This window comes from Mchenga conophoros, linkage group LG18, assembly GCF_057382185.1.
Source record: "Mchenga conophoros isolate Kocher_MC1m ecotype Shallow Benthic linkage group LG18, M_conophoros_male_GT1.1, whole genome shotgun sequence".
In the NCBI taxonomy this organism is placed as follows: Eukaryota; Metazoa; Chordata; class Actinopteri; order Cichliformes; family Cichlidae; genus Mchenga; species Mchenga conophoros.
In genome coordinates, this window is record NC_140543.1 from 13,276,887 (window position 1) to 13,283,272 (window position 6,386).

The window sequence follows — 6,386 nt, forward strand, 5'->3', positions numbered from 1 at the left end:
AGAGAGAAATAAATGTCCAAAATTAGCCTCGCACTTGTCTCTCTTCTGCTTCAAAGTTCTCTAAAAGTGAGGCTCGCCTGGTTTCTGAGCCTGCTGACGAACATTAAAGCACTCCCTGATCTGATAGCAGAACGGTCTATGATTAGTTGGGAGGAAACAATGGCTTTAAAAGGAACACAAGAAAGAATTCAAAACACCGATACGCAGCGAGAAAGAGAGCGCTGAGCCAGATATTGATTGGAACAGTTAATTACAGCATCCTGCAGGAACAACCTGGAGTCCAAACATAAGCGTGGCACAGCTGAGGTGGGGGAGATAAGTGCGTTTAAACACAGGTTTGTTTCGGTGTAGCGTGGCAGTACGCAGGCAGTGTGCAAACGACAGTGTCGAGGATTTCAGTGCTAATGTAAAGTCATTGAAAAAGCCAAGTCCTAGTATATATCTGAAACTTAAAACGTAAGCATAAAGACTCACTATTCAATTTTACATGTTCTTGGAGTGAGCTGATTTCTGCTGGGAAAAGAGTAAAACATGTATTCCAACATCCAAACACACAAAAGATAACACAGACATGAAATGTTGGCAGATCTCGGTTTCACCCATTTATTCTGGTCATGTCCGCAAAACATTTGTTGTAAACTTGTTCCGACTTTGTGTCTGTGCTACCCTTTTTTTAACCTTTGGGTATTCAGCTTTGGAATTATATGACTTTGCTTTGGGTTGACAAAATAATACAGTGGAGAGGCCATCCTCTGGAAGATCTAACAAAGACAAAATGCGTGTTTGCTGAACTGGCAGATTTTTTTTTTCACTTGTTATGGTTAAAGTTTTAGGAACTCACTACCAAATATAATACCAAAATACATTATATGATGGGCTTTTTTTTATTTCAGTTCATTGTCTGTGTTTCATCCAACGCGTCACTGTGACAGCAGAGACACGCTACTAAGTTTCTGTAGTGTTTTCAGCCACAGCAGCAAAAACAAAGCTAATAGATAGATAAACACTTTTATTATTGTCACGTGTTACGTGACCTGAATGCAGTCCCTGATTTCATACATGAGCCGTGTGACAAAGAAAGTTTTCACATGACTCTATGCTTTCCAGTGAAAGAACCAATCACGCCCCATTCAGTACCTTGGAGAACCATTTTTAGCAGGAATAACTTGAAGTAAATGTTTTCTGTTTAACTTTATCCGTCTCTAACATCATTGTGGAGGTATTCTTCACCACTTTGTTTTATTAAGGTTTGCAAACCTTTTGTTGATGCGCAGCTCTCTTAAGGTCCTGGGTCAGTGCAAGATCTTTATTCTTTTCTTTTGCACCCATCCTGTTGTAGATTTCCTGGGAAGATTGTGGAATCGTGGCACACACCCTCAACCTAACTGCCAAAATCTCTGCTTTTATAGAAATGCTCACACTTGCTGATGATCAATTAAAATCAAGTGCAGTTGATTAGCGGCACCTGGCTGCTCCTATCAAATTATTAGGGGCGAACTTTTTACAGGACCCCTGTGAAGCCTTTCTTTTTCACATGACTGCGTACATCATTCACTTTCACTGGCATTGGGCCGCATGTTGTCAATCGAAACAGCTGCACTGTTTCCACATTATTGGGGTATTTTCCACAGATTTTAAGGTGGTCCCCATTTCAGAAGGTCAACACAACCAACAAGCTGCTGGCAGCCGAGTCCCCTCATACCCCTCAGTAATACAATAATACAAGGACCCCCTGACAATGCAAGTGGCCCCTGACAATGCAGGGCTCCCATTAACATAGACAGGGGACTAAAGCAGCAATCAATTCAGGACTCCCAAAGAGACAGACCAGGACTGCAGACGTCTGGGCTGGGGATTTAACCGGAGGCCTAAGGCCATCATACCTGACTGTAGGCAACCTGAGACACAGACGGGGGAAGGAGAGGGAGCTGCAGAGACATTTGGAGGGTTGAATGCATTGTTGTCTAATCTTTTGGGAACAAAATAATCTAAACTATTAAAAACAGCTGTTGGTGATTTCCATCGCATCTCCGCTTTTGTTGTTTAATTATTCTGCAAATTTTGGGATAAACATTCAGCAGCCACACAGGGAAGCACAAGACTTTGAAGCTTCTCTTATTCGAGGCACAGTGGGATAGTATGGACCGGAGTAGTAGAGACTCCTAGTGTCAGATACCGCTCCCAAAATATGTACCCTAACAACATATAACACTTAGACATTATGATTAATGATACTGGCACAGACCAAAGGGCTCGAGCAGGTTGAATTTGTTGTTTTTAACGCGTTGTGTCAAGAACGGTCATCAGGAATGTTTAGTCTCTCCTTATCACGATCTCGATACTGCAGCATAATCCGATTTTTTTCATCATTTTATTACCATTTGTTACTTTTATTTTGAAATTCACTTGCTAACTCTGACTCTTTTTCTACTAAGAGGTTAACAAGCATTAGCAAATTTGGAATCAAACCTCAGTCATCTGGCGATACAGTACAACTTTTTCCAGCCTTAAAGAAATGAAATGAAAGAGCAAATGAAAGAGTTAAAAAAAATGTGCACGCACATATGCATGTGTTTTTCGGTTGTGTGTGCGCACGTGTGCATGTGTTTTTCGGTTGTGTGTGCGCACGTGTGCATGTGTTTTTCTGACACTGCATAAATATTTGCCATCTCTAACCAAATGAGTGTGCTGATGTGGATTTAAAAGCTAACATTACAGAGGATGAAATAATGAGCTTGTGGTTTCAGGGAGCTGGAGGGAAACACGCTTGGACAAATGAGGACGGCGAGTAAATGGGGCTTTTGTTGAGCTCCCTGATACTTCTCGCTCTGCACAAACAGAAAGGAGGTGTCGCAGGTGATTAGGAAAACAAATGTCAAGTCCTTTCAGTCTGCTATCAACTCTTCTAAGCACAATCCTGCACAGGTGCATAGTGCGTTCGTGTTAAAGTGAGTGTGGTTATACTGTTTGACTCAATGTAGCCTCCTCCTAACACATGTTACTCTACTTTTGCCTCCAGAGATAAAATTTGGCTAAATCTCACCAACATTTGTTGTTTCGGTCTCAGACACCGGGACATGTATTCTGAGTCCCAGAGCCGCTTCAAAGTGGCAGATTAGTCGAACGAACTGTTTCTTTCTGCAAAGCGAGCAAACAAGTTAAGGTTCCCTATGTTCCCTTCTCAAACAGGTTCAGTCAGGAGTTGCAAGAAATGGAACAGAAAGATCACTTGCAGCCAAAGACCCACTGAGCTGCAGGGAATTTTACGCAGTTGTCTCTGAGAATATCATTCCTTTAACTTGCCTTACCTGTGTGACTTAATGTTTCTCACGATGGGTAAATAATTACAAAATAACAGGCCTGAGCGGCACAGATTGTTCTACTTTAAAAGGCAGACGCAATGTACCTAGTGCGTCTTTGGTTTATTTTTCTGTGTCTGTCAACAGAAGTGCATATTTCATTTATGATGCTCACAAAAATACTTGCGAGTTTAACATTTTTTTTTTCTGGGATGTTCTGTACAAGTAGCCTTGCGGTCGTTTCTATAACCGTTTTAGTGTCTTAAGATGTAAACAAAGCTGAACAGTTTCCAAGGTTTTTTTTCACTTAAATGGACATTTTACTGTGTTGTGTGTCTCCAGGAAGCAAACCTGTAGATATAAAAGGAAACAAGCAGATTTGTAACGTAATAAGTGCTTCACTGGATCGGTTTGGATAATAATAATTTTCAAAAAAGAAATGTAATAAAAAATGTTAACAACCACAGTAAAAATATCCCAGCATGCAGCTCACCCAAAGACTTTTATATGTCTGCTTCAAAGGCGACATGAATCTGTGCCTGTTACTATAAAAACACTTTGAGGGTGCGGTTAAAGATGAGACCTGAACAGACAGGTAAACACACACGGAATGTAGTAATAGTTTTATAAGCCTGTTCAACACACCTACACGTTGTCTTACACGTCTACAAAAACACGTCCACGGTTGATTTATAGGCATAACTTACACACAAGCGTCTGATAGAAACCTCGCTATCATCCAACTGCCATGTGCTCAACGTATAGTCGTGACATTAATCAAGCTGAAAAATTAAAACTCGAGGCTCACAAAAACCCCTTGACACTGATGAATCAGCTTCACCTTATCAATGGAAATACAGATAAGTTACAAATGAGAAAAAAAAAGCAAATTACTGCAAAGCTCATGTCAACGCCCAATGCTTTGCAAACAGTTGTGACATTCTCTGAACTTTGCATTTACCTTGGATGATAGCAGGCATATTATCATCTGTGAGAGTGACAAAAAGCATGCTGATTTCTCCGAAATGTACTAGGGCAGAAGAAATGGGGGCGGTGAGGGGGGTTAATAAATAATAGGTTGAATTTCTGTAGATTTCTCATATCCTTTTCTTATTTTTTCTTCAATCATAAATTGATTTTCTTAACCATTCCCATTTGGACTACTTATATAATCTGACATTCAAACTTGTGCCAAGCCTACCACCTGGAAAGTGTCAGCATTTCCTTAGCCTGTCTTCTGAGAATTTGGCATCATTATTACCCGCTGAGCCAGTGTTAGCAAGACGCAACATGAGAAGCAACAATGGAGAGAAGGCATAACTGCTAAGCTGACTGATAGCTGGAGACATTTCACATTTACTTCAAAGGGAAAAGTGAAGCAGAGATGGATTTAACAATGGAAACCCGTTTATACAGGCTCATAGAGAATGTGCTGCTTCCAAAAACTGACCCTTTTCTGTTACCCTACTAGTGTTTGCGTTGCTCTGTCGTTTGTCAGGAAAGGTGGAAATTTCTCACTGACAAATAAGCAATTACTTTACAAAATAAGCAACGTCAAGAAAGTTGTGTTTGTATCTTCAGTACCTTCGCCTCATTTCTCTCTCTCCTTTAATACAGCTGTATCTTTAGAATCAAGTGTCACATCTTTCATTACCTCTGGGGTCAGGCTTGGGGCGCTGAGCCGTCTCCATGCATGAGGAGAATCCTGTTCTTACTCATGTTTATCACTGCGGTGCTGAGGAGCTGCTGATTGAGGAGGTCAGTGTTAACCGGGGATTAACCCTTCCCTCTTTCTGGTTGACCAGGGGGTGATGGGGAGCTCTCCAGCATCTCACTCAGCTCTCTTGTTTTTACTTCTTTTGTCTTGAGGAACCTGTAAAATATTTCAACCATTTAAATAGCGTTTGTCGAGAGGTTCCCTGCTGTCGGTGTGGATGAGACCTCACCGGTTCTCCGATTTAGGAGACACCGGGTGTCTCCATAAATTCACTCCAAGGAGTTAAGATTAGAATTTCTTTTCTTTAAGCACTCTCTGAGATCCCTGTGTCGGTCTTTTTCCTACATCATTATAACGTTTGCCTAGGATCAACATTGCGACCAATGATATACATGTATGAATCTTTAGCCACCTGAATTGCTAATGCTAATTCAGATAGCTGATGCTAATTGTAGCTCAGGAGGTAGAGCTAATCAGAAGGTTGATAGTTCGATCCCTGACTGCTCCAGTCATCGTGCCAAAGTATCCCTGGGAAAGATACTAAACTCGAAGTTCTATTGGAGTCTGAATATTAAGTAGAAATAACATGCTTGTGCTTGTTTGAATTGTGTGAATGTAGCATGTCATTCAAATCAGTCCAGTTACCATTCACAAATAGCTAAAAGGTAAGCTAATGCTATTAAAAACTATCACTAGCAAACCAACTTGAATAACGTAAACTTGGCTTACAGGAAATCGGGTGTAACTTCATAATATACTTTTTATATTAACGAATGAACAAATATGACACATTAAATGCTTATTATTTGTTCAGGAAGAGAGTTTTATATAAACAAAGGCATTTTATTTTCTTTTTTCTCCATATAGCGGAACTGTGACGTCACAATAACCTGATTGGTCATTTGGGCCAACATTAATATGCTGATGCAGGACCAACACCGACACATCTGTATGTTCAAAAAAGTGACGCCACTTAACATTTGGAGCACATGTGTTGCTCACTAAAACTGTCACATGCACAGGAGAGGGGTAACGATAGCTTGCACTGACTGCAAACCCACACGGCCCTTCAGATTACTGCAAACAGCAGAAAATCAGCTTAGGCAGAAAACACTGTGCTTGATTAAAATGTACGTCAAAACAAAAAGGCTTGTTTTGAATCATGGGTAAAGGATCATCAATTTTTTTTTTCCATCAGGTTTTTTTTTGTTCTGAAAGTGTGGCAATGGAAGCAAATAGAAAAGCTCAAGTGAATTCTAATATTACATTTGGTTTCTAATTTATTACTGTGTAATCGTTTTTAAAGCGACAAGTTTATAGCTATTTCCGCTGCCAAACAGTACTGATGATGGTGAATTTTTTTACAACAT